The following is a 15,490-nucleotide window of genomic DNA, read 5'->3' as shown; positions in this document are numbered from 1 at the left end:
GGGTGAGGTTTCTTTGAAGCAGTTGAATTTCCAGTAGGCTCACACTGCACTTTCCCCAGAGAAGTGACTTAAATGAGGTATGTGCCAGATTAAATATCTCAGGCATTCAGTCAGCATCAGTCTCCTGAGGTTTTCACTCAAATTGAATGATCACATTGTTCTGCCCGGATCTCCCGAAATGCCAGTCTTCGCTGCTTACCCACCTCCCCAAACAAAACCGCAGACAAAGCAGATCTTCTCTACTCTCGTAGATTGCTCGTTGAGAGCGGACCGCAAAGATCAGGGGCTGTTGTGCATCTTCCTGATAAACAGCAGCGGCTGGTGAAGGCACAGTACAGGCAGCAGTTATTGTTTAATATCTGCTGCAAACAGGGGGTCAGTGGAGGAATGCAATGCCCTTCCCCCTTCTCGGGAAGCAGCGAGGCTCTATTGTGAACCACAAGCATGCTTTTATTCATAGGGCGCAATGCGGGGTGCCCTGGCAAACCACACTCCAAATGAGGGTCGAAGTGAGGAAGATGATCCAGAGACTGAGCAGCCTGAGTAAGCTCTCATGTTGCTAACACAGAATAAACGGTGTGTCTTGTTATTGGGATTTTGAGCGTGCATATTTAGAATGAATATACCAGGATGAACATGAACACTTTCCCCTTAATACATTCTCACCAGTTCACCTCGTCTGTATTTATGAAGGACAACATTGTTTCCATTGTTCATCTACTGTAAAAGCCTGTTGAACTTAAGGCTCTTTTTCACCCCCTATATTTTGAGGCTCGATGTGTAGTCAATCCCATGTGGCCTAATTTTCAGCCTGTGGCCACACTGTCAGAAAACATATCTATTTTGCCTCATCTGTCCTCCACTGTCCTCCGTGGTAAGCTTCTTTTCAGAGGTCTTTCCACAGAATTCCAAAATAGCGTTGATGGGTAAAGTGATTTTTGTGGAAATGCTTTTGTGTGACACACAATCTGATTTAAAGCTGCTTGTTCAAGTGGCCCGTGATTACGCAACCACATTCTTATATTGTTGTGGGTGCTTCACTGTGGGCATGTGCATTGTCAAAAACATAAATTACATTTTATGATTGATGATGATGATGATGATGATACGCCCATAACTCTGCAATACTTGATTTTCTGTTTTCCCTCGCGGCAACAGCTCCACAGATATGATGTTACGACAGGTCCAAGGAGGTGAAAGGGCTTTGCTCAAGAGTTGCCCCGTTGTTTGCCTCAGAACCTCAACCACTGTGAATCATCCCCTTGTGATGTTTGCCTTCCTGCCATAGACAACCACACGTGTACACACAAATACACGCAGGCACACATCTTTGATGAAAGCACCGGTCCACAACTGGTTTTGTGCCTGAATGCTTGTGCAAGTCCTTACAGAAAAGCCTCACTGTTCCCCTTCAAGCTGTTGTGATCAGCCCTTTAGTCAGCAGAAGGAGCCGAAATGCTTGAGAGGGCCACGAAGATGGAAAAAATATGGCTTACTCTGCAGACCTCCTTCTCTGACTGTTGTGATTGTGTTTTCCTCAACTTCCCCTTGAGGGAGATGATGTGTGTATTCATCGCAACATTACAAATAGCCTACTCTACGAAGGAATTCCCTTCCTCTCTCTGCATTAACGCCATCTCTGCACAGCAGATGAGCCTGGAAGGCACGCGAATGCTAAGCGACGGTCATATCAGGGCCTTTGAGTTAGCAGAAATGCTTGCTGAATGCTCTTGCTGGCTTTAATCTTTTAACTTGCATTCTTGAGGCAATCTCCCTGCCAACACGCCCCGGAAAATGCGCAAGGGCACGACTCATTTTATTAAATGGCATTAGCACAAGGTTAACCTGGCAACCGCCCAAGAGGACTTTAGAAAAATGGCCAGCTGTGTTTTCACTGAGGGCCAGAAAGGAATTCCTTTCTCTTGCAGCCTGACTGTCAGTTGTGAAATTTTTTATTGTAAATTTGTCCAGTTCTCGTGGCTTACTGCTTTCTTCAGCCATCCATCCTTATGCAAATGGTGACCCTTTATCGGCAAGACAAAGTTAGCGCTTAGGTAGCAACTCCACGTGCACCTGTAAAGCTTTTGGCAATTATTGAAAGAACACTGATTAATTAAGTTGAGCAGTGAACCCAGCCCACACACTGTTACATTTTAATTCACAATACAACAGGGAAGTTGAGTTTCCTGCCAGTAGACTAATGCTTTCCATCTGTGTGTTGTATACAGCGGGAGCCTGTGTATCTCGGATAGTACCTAAAAAGGCTCTGCTTCGGACCAGAATGACTCAGTTTAACTTTACTCCAAATGATAACAGACACAGAAGTGTTGGACTTGCTGCTGTTGAAATGATCTTGGGTCTACATGATCTCTTAAATATCAAACCAGAATAAACCAGAGCTTACTGGCCCACAGTGCTCAACATTCCACGCCTGAGGCACTGTATATAAGTATGTATAGTCCCATATGTACGGCGACAATAACCAGAGGTGTTCATGCTATATATGCCAAGGAAAGTCAATGTAATTACTTTGACCACAAACTGCTTTTGGAATGAAAAACTAACCCATATTTTCAAACCCTGGCACACAAGAGCAAGTGGGAGTCTTGAGAAGTGCGTCCTCAGTGTGCACTATATACTGTATTTACAAGTTTACAATGTCAAGATTTAATGTTCGAGGAGCTTCATGCCAAAGCAATAAAAGATACATGGTTTAAATTAAATTAAATTGAATTACTGCTACCTCAAATGTCAAGATTGCACGGAAGGGTCATTAATCACGCTAGTGGATATGTTTTTAAGTTGCAATTCTCTGCATTTTCAAATAGGCGGCTTTTGCTGGGAGGGGGCTTTAAAGGGTTGTAGGTCTTAGTAAGTGGGTGAAAGATTCTTCTGTGCAGTCTCTAGATTTTTCTTTCTGGTTTACTGCTCCTTCCTTGCTGGTTTATGGCTTGCTCTTCCTTTCTTTCCTGCCTACCACCACACTCCTGGGACAGTCTTTGGAGGGGGAGAGGGTGACTAGGCAAGGGGTAAAAGGGGGTGGGTGGGCTTAATGTGCAAGGTCACCTTGTTTTACACGGGGGAGGGGGACTGATGTTGTCAATGGTGAGGCTCCTGTTTTTTTTTCCGTTCTGTACCTATGAAGTTGTCCAGTCTTTCCACTGCTGTAATTCCCCAAAGCCTCTAATCTGTGACACTGTAGTTGCGTCACTGTATGACAGTGGACAAAAAGGTAGTGTATGTTATCTATGAGTGCAGATCCTATTACGAAACCGCTCGTTTCTGTCATGCAGTCAACACCAGCACCCCTCAGTAGCATGGACTGGGTACTGTTGGAACAGACTGCTCGTGGGACACACAAAAGAAACCTTAGTGCTTATAGGGAGGAGGGGTACAGAGTTACCATGGAAACAGACAGCCCTACCCCCGTAGCAGATGGTGGTGGTGAGGGTATCGGGGGCTGGGTGTAGAGGTGGCGGGATCCAAAGATGATTATCTGTCCCGGGTTTCCTTCCTGAAACAACAGGCGTGTGTGTTTGAACAAAACTGGTGGCTTAGAGATGTGTAAAACTGTAAGAAAGCTTTGTTCTGGAGGTTACAGGACAATAGAAGTTATCACTCGGATCAACTTAAAAGTATCTGTAGATTTTTGACCATTAATTTACTTGTATTTTAATGAGCTGTTGCTTGATTAAAATGTTTGATTTAGTTTTTGATTGAATTTACACCACGGAAATAGTTGGCTCTAAAATTCACCAGGTTCACAGACTGTAATCAGGTTTTTATCCAAAGCTTGAACAAATTTTAAAATACATTTCAGGAAAATTAGCAAAAGAAAATACAAAGTACTTGTACGACATTTCCGTCCACTCCTGTTATGTGAATATTAGGAGCATCGAGATAAACAGTTGGAGGCACTAATTCTCCAGCTGGGCGCCATTAAATCATTGCAGAAGAGGGCGCAGCGCGATGATGTAATTAAAGCAGCTACAGTAAAACCTCAAACAGTGACAAACAGTGTGAGAAAACATGATAGAAATATTAATGTCTCTTTCTTATAGGGTCTCCTCATTGCTCTGCAGATCGCACGTCACACTTTTTTGTTTTTACCAGTGGAACTGAAACTTCAGTGCTTCGTAAACAGGATGATTTTTTCACCACCTTGTTTCCACTGCACTATGTTACATGTTTCTTGTCTCGATATAATAACTTGTCGAGCTCAGCCAGGTGTAAATATGTTTTTGCGATATTTCGAGTTGTTTTCAGCATTTCCACTTAGGCTTTTCTATTCGCAAGCATTGAAAATGTACATAAAAACAGTTGGATGTTGACAAAGTACTCATATGCCCATATGTAATTAAGAGATATATTGATTGTTGTAATTATTTCTCTTGTCCATACTGGCCATGAGGAAATCACTGCCGAATGTAACTACATTGTAAGGTGTGGGAAACCCACAGTTCATGTTCTGTGCAATAATGTATTCTTAAGGTCTAGAACAAGAGATCAGCAGACAGTTAGACAAACCAAATAGGGACTTTTCAGATTTCCAGTCTTTTTAATACGACATCCCCTATTTCTGTTTCCCCCAGACAATGTTCCCTAACTGAAATTTGAGGGATAGAAGTGCAAACACAGAATTTCATACAAAAATGTACAAAAAAAAGCCCCACAGTCTTTGGAAGATTAATTTGGCTAATGCAAGCTGCTGATGTCTTTTGGCAATGTGGATTTTGCTCTCTAACTCTAAGTCTGCCTTCAGACCACATTTTAGTCCTGTGTGAAAAAATTAATTTCATTCATTCATTTGATGCAGCCCGCTGTGTCGTTTTAACTGACATAACTTACATCATAATGCTGATGGGAGTGATGTTTCTCTTCCTAACATAAGCCAGCTGTGCCAGCTCAGCGCAGTGAGGAGATAATTAGCATGGCTGGCACAGCGAGCTATGCTAATTGGCAAAGCAGTTGGGCTTCCTGGTTTGGGCTTCGAGTTGAGAGCCTTTTCCTTTTCCCAAAAAAGCACCAGCAACATTTGAAAAAGGAAAATCAATTGAGCTATCAGGCTTCACCAGCGAATGTGTTAGCCGGGGAGCTACTCTCCTCGTGTCATCTCATCTCAGCCAGTATCTCAGCCCAACCCAGTCCTTCCAGTCCAAGTTCTCACGGGGGACGCTTAATGTTTTTTCATCTCCCTTTAGCCTTCAGAGTTAGAAATTACAGCTGAGTTTCCCACAAGTCAAAAAGGAGCTGTCTTTAATGCCTCAGAGAAAACGCGATTGAGGCTCAAGAGCAAAGGCAGTCCTTTAAAAAGAGACAAAAGAAGCACTTCATGGCACAGGAAATGTGGTTATTGAGGAAAGCCTCCGGTCCCCCCCCCACCCCAGTGCTGCTGCCCACAAAACATCTCTGGATAACACACTCCTCTTTACATTTGTAGTGTAAGCACCCTTAGAATTTCTTCTTGACATGTTCCTACTTAAATGTATAAAAGTAAAAGTTAAGTTTTTTAAAAGTGGATGCATCATTGATTACTTTTAGCTATGATGCTGCTTTCAGCGTTTTATTGGCACCCCACAGAGCAGTAGCTTCGTGCATTTCATGAAAAAAATATTATTGCTGCTTGGAAATGTTCAGATTAAGTAATTGAGGGGGGGGAATCATGTTTTCAACACCAGCGAGCGTACAGACTCCTACACAGTTAGCTATCTGTGTGAGTGTGTATGTGGATACTTTGTAGACTCCACGTGTAAAGCAACTCTCCAGCTGCTTGCATCTGGTTTGGAGGTTTTGTAACTCTGCACTCACCCAGGCATGTTTCCCTCTCCCCACCTCTATTGACACGTCAGTCATGTGCCTTGTGTTGACTATGTTTCTTCTTCATACAGAGTGTTCTCTGTCTTCAAGAAATTTCATTTGTTGAACCCGTTGAAGGACTAAACATCAAATAAATGCCAAACTATAAAAGTTATTTTCCCTAATTGACACCATTGAACCTCTCTGTCTTTTGTCATAAACAGGCTACTCTGGTGATGTCAGCATGACTGCGCCAAAGAGTCATAAATGTGTAAAACTCTTGGCAGCCATGTTACCGAGGCTTCAAGAGAAGTTGGGCAGAGAGGAATTATGGGCTGAGTAAAACTGCTAAGATCACCATTGATTCAGCGTGTACAGCACCTCTCCTCTGGGTGATGGGAAAATGAGATAATCCGTCAAAGCAGCAGTAAGGGACTGCAGAGGGAAAGATGATTTGTGTGTTTGGAGTCATGAGAATCATCCATCAGTCATCTCACATATTTCTTGCCAAAAACAAGGACACAACCCTTAGCACTGAACTTCCACTATACTTTTTCCCCCAAATCCATATCCAAGTAAGTGGTGGAGTGAGTTTGGGTGAGTGCTTTGTCCTCACACTGCTGAGGGTAGCTTGGACATGGTTCTTGTCCTGCACATGTGTTTATTCCATCTGATCTGGCCCTGCCCTCTCGTGTTTGAGTGGTGATGTCATGACAGGAGAGGTTTACGCACTAGGTCAAAGTTAGACTTTTGGGACGACGTGTGGGCTGAATGGGACATTATACACATACTCTCCTTGTGGTCAAAATCACTCTCTGCTGGAGATCCGTGACTAACGTCGAGAGCTGTGGATTTACCATGACGCTTGTTTTAAGAGTGAGATGATTGTTAGAGGGTAGGAAGATTTGAATCCACAGGCTGACCAGCTACAGGATAGACCACAGTGGCAGACAAGAGAAATTGAATAAAATATTCAAATTTAGGGAATTTCTCAAATTTGGATACTAAATGGGCTGTTACATCTCACATGAATACAGTAAAGGGTCCAATAGCTGCCCATTAACATCCCATTGTTCCTTCATGCATGAGAAAAAGAGAATAGGGCGCAAAGGTGCGAGCCTATGCAAATGTGTTCATTTCATTGAGAGTAAAATCTCTGAGTGTGAATAGTCATTACCTTGACTGCCTGAGGTGATACTTCTTTTCTGAGCTCCTCGACTTAAAAAATGAAATCTGAGCAAAAATACAGCATTTAAGTTCATTCAAAGGTCAAGAAAAAGTGAGCAAGCAGTTAGGATTATTTTGTTAAGCAGAAAAGGTCTGCAGGTGAGATCAACAGAAGTTCATAGTAAGGTATCTTGGGTAAACATGACTTAATCTTTGTGGCAACACAAGCAAAGACAATGTGACATGGACTAGAAGGTGAGGACAGGAATCGCTGGGAGGATAAGGCTTTCTTTACATGATATATATATATATATATGTGGTGAATTTTCACTCGTGTCTAACAAAAAAAAGGGGGAATGGTTGTTTTTAAAAACATGTTGATAGATTTATAGAAACAGCTGTGTCCTCCTCCAAGAGAATGTATGAAATTTCCGCCTTTTTTTTCACAGTAAAAACAGCTGGAGGGTTTTAAAGTGTAAGATACAGGGCCCATTTGTCCATTGAACCATGAAATAAGCCTCGATGACAATCCATTGCTTGACAGATAGTCTTTTCCAAGTAGACTGAACTCCTCACAGTGACCGTGTTTTGTTTTCACATCCAGTAAAACTAACGGTAACACATACGCTAACACTAACATGGAATTCTCCTGTGTGGAAATGTGTCTGTGATTTAAATATGCACACATGGGTCTCCCATTTAAAAACAATTGACGGGGGGAAACCGCATTGTCACAATGTTATGATGGTGTATAAATGGATCATTTCAGTATTTACAAATGGAGCAACTTCCTGGAAAATAGTGACATTTATTCACAGTATTAACCCTCAAATTTACACTAACCTTTTAGGACAGATGATTAGTCTTTGCCTTCCAGAGCCGTAACAAAACCCCTTTGGAAACATAAAGCCATTTCATGAACTGACAATGCAATGGCAAAGCCTTGGTTTGGTTTAGGCACAAACATGAATTTGTTAGGGTTCGGAAAAGATCAAGGTTTAGGTTAAAGAAAGTACTTGATTAATCTCCCATCAAATCTCCAATCAAATCCCCCGTCAAACCCTCAGATGTCCATTAAAACAGCTACAGAATACAACAGTATTATCTTTTAAACAGGAGTTTCTTTCTCAGCAGCATTCGTGTAAAACAATCTCACACATTATTAAAATCTATGGCTCTCATCAGATGGTTACATGCTAAAAGCTATTATCCGCTCTAACGCGTTATTATTAACATTCGGAGACACTGGCATGTTCCACCCATCACTTTATCCATTCTTACAGTTTAAGGCACAAAGTCAACTCCATATGACAACATAATGGCTGTCCCAATATGCATGGGCCCTTATAATAATAATAATAATAATAATAATAACAATAAAAATGTAATTTATACAGCATATTTCATACATAGGGTGCATCTCAAATTGCTTTGCAAAAACAAATCATAATCACCAATCAAAAACACAGGAATTAAAAATTTAGAAGACATAAGAAGCAAAATGTACTGATGTCTGGTACTGATGTACCAGAAAATATTTCCTAATAGTGCACTGGAGTGCTGCCATCCCCAGTCACTTTCTCAGGGAATCTGGCATGCTCTTTGCGGTCTCTGTAGCCCACATGTTAGTGCACAGAGGATCATGAGTTGCCTGAGAAAAGCCTGAGGCTGTTACAAAGCAAGCTGTTGTTTTTCTCTGGGATGAGGAGCTTGCATGTGTACATACGTGCGCCTCTTGAACCTCCGTGTGCACGAGTACACGTGTGTCATAGAAGGGAAGGCAAAGTCATTGTCTCCTGTTTTGCAGGGTTGGACTCAATGGCCAAGTTAAGCTATTATAGAGGGACAAATACATTGGTGTTATATGCAACAGCACTCATATCCTTACCCTAATGAAGAGGTGGTGATAAACTGAAGGTTTGTGTCTCAGCAGCAGCCTCGTGTTAAACAGGTATTCTACGTAAACTCATGAAGCACATGAACATTGTGAACAAATGCTGTTATTGAGTCACCAAATACTGACATAGAGGACAAAAAAGGGCATTTACCCACCAAATGCATTCACTTACAGAGCTCATTATAAGTCAATGTTGAATACAAACTATTTGACCTGCTGTCTATCACTGTATGCTGCTGTCACTGTGCGATGTCACTGTATGCCGTGGAGATTTATAATGCCTGGTGTACAGTGTTTTGCTCATTCTTCTTTCATGAAGAGGTCAATATTTGTTTTTATGAAAGAGGGGGTTGAACTGGTTTCACTGGATATGGAAGTTTCCAGGTCACTGAATGAATCTTGGCCTTTGCTTTGTCTCTGCCCTCTCGCACGCTGAACTGTTGCCTTATGGGATTTATGTGCTGTAGCTCTATCATATTCATGATGCATTTTTTAGGAAACAAAAAAAAAAAAAAAGCCAACAACTTAGCTGACTTTGGTGCTCTGTCAACATCACCAACATTGTTAGCATACAGAATATTTTCAGCTCACTGAGAATGTTTGTTGTGAGCTGTCAGGTTGATGTGGCTTGTGCACTCAGTTCATTTGCTTCTACATATAACCCCACCCAGCACAATCTTTAGCTGTACGCAATGCCTGGATTGTGGTCCTCAGGGTGAATTAGGCATTTTCAGAATCAACATCCTCATCCTGAATAGCTTGCACGCTTTTTGGAACACTGACACTCCTTCTACACAAAGTCCCACCTTTGACAAGGAGGCACGTGTGAAGCACAGCTGTTTCTCTGTCAAATGACACATGAGGTAAACCATTCACGTAACTGCTGAAATAAGAGGAAATTCCATTTCACCATTGTTCATAGAACCTAATATTGGCGTGTTATAAAAGCAAAGAGTGCAGTCACATCATTCCAAACCTTTACAAGGTTAAAGTACGAAACACAGTACAAAAAACTGTCCTCTAATCTTTTAAAGTCGTATAAAAATGAAAATACCGTAAACAATGTAGTAGTACTGGAGAGTAACACCATTACACCATTTCCCCACTCTTGAGTTCAGGATTGTCTGGGCTGGGTTGAAAAGGTGGCTCGATGACGCACTGGAGCGTCCTTACCACGACTCCTCCCACAGCACTATAGAAAAGAGCATTATTAGCACCACATCAGATATCATGGGCACTCCAGATAGCTTTAGCCACAATGCTAAGGCTGTTAGCAGGCCTGCTAGCACTAGGATAGTCTCATCAGCAGCTGCTGCAGCCAGCCCTCCCGGCTACAAGCCAGTTTCAACTCGTGCCAGCCCCAACAGCTCATGAGCCTCACCCATCCCCGCCAACACAGTTGAGCAATGCACGCTAGTGACTGGGGACATAGACAGAGACAAACTTGCAGCAGCTGCTGATGAGACTACTGGTGCTAGCATGCCCGTTTGGAGCCCCTGTTACTGGTGCATGCTGTTCAACCCTGTTGGTGGTTGGTCTGCCGGCTAATGGGACTAATGACGGGTCTAGTGAAGGTTGCAGAGAGTGTACCCGTGATATCCAATGCAGCTCTGGCAGAGAAAAGCTGCTCTAACTCATAGATATATATCTCTCTAGAGCAGACATTCTGTCTACAGCCATACAGCCTGTCTGCAACAGCAGAGCAGTCAACACAAGCCATCACCACGCTGGTTATCGAGGCTGGGTTGACTGCAGTTGCGGAGGCTAAACTGGTGACGCCATGCTAGGACTGAGCAGCTCAAAGTACCAGTGAAACCATGAAAAGACAAAAGAAATCTGAGAATGAACGGACTGAAACAGACAAATGAGGAGTGAGACAGAGTAAACAGCAGCTATCGACTTCACAGATTGATTGTGGGGGGGGCAGCATGATTTCAATAGTCTTCTTGGTTTCACACCCCCAGCATTTCAGAGCAGAGATCACAGGTTATTTTTTCAGGATTTTGAAACTTTTATATGACTTTTAACTTTTATATGTGTGGAAGTTTTTTTTAATTGGTCAAATTTGTCTGGGTAGTTAATGTTTTCTGTGGTGTAACAAACTCTAAACACATTTATTAGTGGTTTGCACAGACTTTAAACACATTAGTGAAACAGATGTCCTCCGAGCATTGCAAGATGAAGACACACTTGTGTCAAAAGACAATAAACAATTGCAGGAACATTTACTTATATCTCCCAACCTAATAAGCAGACCTCAGACGAAACTACAATTTTGTAAATGTTCTAGACATGGATTTCAATCCTAGTATGATTAGATGCTACTTGAAATCTAAAAAGTCATCAAATGCTAACAGCTTGCTCACAGCTTGTTGGCAGAAGCGTTTTGTTCGGCACCAAAGTTAGTGACTAACCAGCTAACGCAATGAAGCATTTAGCGACTAAAGAGCCAGACATTTGGTGGCCCAGACGGAGTGTGCATGTTGGACACCCCCCCCACAAAGGACGGCCAGAAGCAAGACTCAATGCTTATGTTATGTTGCTAGCACACAATGTTGTGTTTACAGGTTGTTCTGCAGCCCTCAAGTGGCCAAAGAGGCAGTTCATGAAGTTTTAGCATAATTAAATATATCAGTATAGAATTCATGATTAAATAAACTTGTTACAGTTTAAGTAGGCATCTCGGAGGAGATGAGATGGCCACAGAGAATGGGTGAGCAGGCAGGTTAGCTGGCAGGCTGGTTGAGCTCCCAAGGAGCAAGAGAAAACATGGATCGATACAAGGCACAAATTCAGCAAAATGATCCTCTAACAACAAACTGAGCCAGCACCTACAGCTACCGCAGGAGTTGAGACAATAATCTGGCAGTGAGTGGGAGAGGAGCCGGGGCTGATAAACAGCAGAGGTGACAAGCTGAAGCAAGGCAGGTGTGCAAGGCTGGGAGCTGATTGATGGCAGGTGTACAGGTTTAGCAGGAGCCAGGACAGGAACACACACACCCACTCACAGACACAAAGCTGGGACATGGAGGGCACAGAAGGAGTGGGGAACACAGGAAAAAGTAAAGAAGAGACAAAAACATAGCAGTGACCGTGACAAAGCTAATAACTGGATTAAATTTAATACACAAAACATTATGAAAAGGTACAACTATGATATAGTCAAGACATTTAGGGCTGGGTCACCAACTCTTATTTTTAAAGTGGCCTTTTAGGGCCAATGTAGCCAAAATCTCAAGGGGAGTTTATATGATGGCAAAGGGTTCACTTTGTCAGAGGAACTCAGATAGCTTGAGCCTGTCTCGGCCACTTAAACACACAGACTTCCTTCTGTTTCAGGCAAAAAAAACACACCAGCAGTGTGTGGGTTGGCATAACATTTCCATGGCTCCTTTCTGCTCTGTGCGAGAAAAGGCACGTTATTTTAGGCTTGACTTGAATGCTCAAAAATATCCTAAATGGCACAGCGGTTGACCTTGATTAAGACTTGGTTTTGGAACATACATGCTGTGTGTAATATAAACCTGGAAATCCAACCCAAAGCCTCTGGCTTCTTGACACTCCTTCCATTACATGAAAAGGAGGTTGGGTCCTAAAATACACCCAATCTGATGTCATCACATATATATAAAAACAGGTTCTCAATCCACACAGTTTGTCCTCTTTTTCTCCAAGAACTGACATGAGTATAGCGAGTATAGAGAGCCCACAGAGGAACCGGAGAAGTAAACAGATACCACAGAGAAAAGAGAAAAGAATGCACAAAGTAATATGAACTACTACACTGGCTGTATAATTTGCTGTCCTCACAGCTGTCAAAGAAAACAACAATTTGGTACAGCGTTTCAAAATTGTGGACATAAAAACAGCCTCCAGTCCCACGCTGTCTTCAAACTTAAGTGACTATACGCACCTATAATTGATAAAACAGACAAAGGCAGAACCGAGAGGGCACAAGAACATCGTACACCCCCAACAGAATCAACACATAGTTTTCTGAAACCCAGATGCTGAGTCACTGTGAGTGTGTCTTATAGCTGCACAGTGAGTCAAATTCCTTCCTCCTTGCTAAAGCTTATTCTGATTCATAGCATTTAGAGGGACGTACTGTCTGGAAGTGCTGGTCAGGCAGGTCCACAACGAGAGATGGACCCCTTTGTGCTTCTGCTGAAAACAGATAAACCAACAGTGTAGTAAAGTGTATTTCATTGTCCAGTAATGCATGTACACATGAACACTGTTCTCTCTCATTACTGGATTCATTGTTTTTCAGATGGAACGATACGTGAGTGGAGCTATCTTAACAAACGTATACCCCAAAGCGTCATAAGATTTGTCAGGGTCAATTGCAGTGCTACTTATTTAGCCTGCTTCCAAGAGGTGTGAAATTATGACTCACGTGTAACACGCTTTTCAAATGGGCCGTAACAATTGAATTAACTTCCTTCCTTTTCAGTGAGAGGCAAAACCTTACAACTTACATCAATAAGGATATTTTCATGAAACATGTTGTGTAAATTGATATATATTAGTAAGAGGATCGGTTGTTACAGATAACACATTCACTGCTCCTCAGGCAGTCTATCATTGCTTTCTGCTGGTTCCTGTTCAGTAAAAAAAAAGAAAAAGAGCGATCTCGCTGGCTTTTTGCACAACTGGGATGTTAATGGAAGTGCTGAGTCAGACTCTTTATGCTTCCAAGGATTCACGGATCGTTTTTCAAAACTTGTAAATGTCCTTAAATGGTCTATGTAACTGCAAAATGTCAAGAATAGTTTATGAACCATTAAGTGCATGTTTAAAGACTACTTTTTGGCTGTACCTCAATGCCAGATAAAAGGAAAAATACAGGAAATGTTTGTTATTCCTAAAATACAGTTGATGACCTGCAGGTCTCACAAGCTGTCCCTGCCACGACAATAAAGATCTTTACTGACAAGCAGGAGTTTACACTGGCTACTGTTTCCTCACCCAACTTAACACCCATGGAAATAGACAGAACCTCTTAGTGGTGTGTGCACAACCTAATCTCCAGCCATCAAGCAGACAAAAGCACAAGCAAACAGAGCAGGCGGATAATGGGAGGATTGTCTGGGTGGTCCCTCTTCAAACTGACAGCTCGTGAACAAACAGACTGGTTTGTACGCTGGAATGTTTTTTTGTGATGTAACTGTAGGTGAAGGTGCAGGAAAGGTCTTATTTCAGGAATAAGACCTTGAACAGATGCTTGAGGTTTTGAGATTTTCAGATGAGCTGCCATATTATCAGAGCTTTCAGCCTTTCAGGCTAGCACCACCTATTACTGATATTTACCTAAAACGGAGACAGCATGCACCTGCTCTTGTGAAGCATCTTTAGAATCCACAGCAGCTCCGGTGAGAGTTTTTGTTTTATTACAGCATTAAAACAGAATCACAGCTTTGTCAGGATTCTGCAGAAAAATACCCACTGCAATATCACTTAAACCCTGAATGTATTAACCCACCACTAACATCGCTCACATACTGACAGAGAAATTTGATGATGTCTTCCTTAATTCCCATTTTGTCACTAAGGACTTATATCCTCTCGATTCATTTGCTTGATTATCTGTGCTGGGTGACTTAATAAAAAAGGTGCAGTATGTTCTGGTGAATGCTGTAACTACTGGTGTATTTGAGCACATGGACTGGCTGGAAAACAAGGAATGACATTTGACCTCAGCCGAGTCGTTAAGGCTACAATGTGCTGATTAGAGCAGCCTGTGGACCAACAGATGGAAAAAAAAAAAGTCTTTAAATGGGCATGGTAGGGTTATATTAGGAAACGTTTCCTTTTAGCTGGTGCCAAGAGCAGGTAGAAGGGTGGTGTGGGGTCACCAGCATTCACCAGTGAGGGAGCCATGTGGTGGTGGTGTCAGCCAAACCCAATTTAACGGCTGTGGAGAGTGGTGCCGACTTGAAGACACCCCTGCTCTCTCAGCCAGCTTGGTTGGAAAAGATGATCTATGTCATTTCTCCCCATGTTGAGAGGAGAGACTGTAATCACGCGGGTTTATGATGAGCCACATACTAAATTAGACGCATTGTTTCCCATGTGAAAGCTGTTATTGGGCCTGACGTTTCCCTCACTATTGTTTCTTCATGGTAGGAGTTTTTACATGACATGATAGTATTTTAAAGGCGTTTTTACCATGCTAATTGTGTCACAATGCTGTTTGTCTCAGGGGTCCAAGCAGCGACGCTCACTGGCTGGAGCTTTATTGTGTTTGTTCTCCTTCTTCTTCTTCATCTTCATCTTCGTCTTCCTTTTCTCCTTCTTTTTCTTCTTCTTCTCTGCTAAAAGTGGTTGTGAAGCAGAAACTGTAGGACCTACAAATACCAAAATTGGCAAGTGGGTTGCAAATTCCACACACTAGTCATGGACATAAAGTGACACTCATTGACCTCAATATGATGCGGTAAAAATGAAGTTTACATTTTCACAATTGGTCTAAAGTCGAAATTCTTTCATTATTTTGATTTCGCAAGTCACCTGCATCTTTGCTTTCCACTCTCAAAAACCTATTTTTTGACATCTTATCAGAAAACGCTGGGCCAGTGCTCCCAGAATTTAGTCATGGTCATCTACAGACTTTACTGATCTCACTGT

The 15,490-nt window shown here is 42.2% G+C and overlaps 1 protein-coding gene across 1 annotated transcript in view; it reads right to left on the bottom strand.

Moving 5' to 3' along the window:
• The window catches only part of slc39a10 (solute carrier family 39 member 10), a 216,687-nt gene that overhangs the window by 53,794 nt on the left and 147,403 nt on the right, over window positions 1-15,490 (bottom strand). The window lies entirely within an intron of this gene.

The sequence above is a fragment of the Pempheris klunzingeri genome, chromosome 10, assembly GCF_042242105.1.
Source record: "Pempheris klunzingeri isolate RE-2024b chromosome 10, fPemKlu1.hap1, whole genome shotgun sequence".
In the NCBI taxonomy this organism is placed as follows: Eukaryota; Metazoa; Chordata; class Actinopteri; order Acropomatiformes; family Pempheridae; genus Pempheris; species Pempheris klunzingeri.
This window is presented reverse-complemented; position numbering and strand designations above follow the sequence as displayed.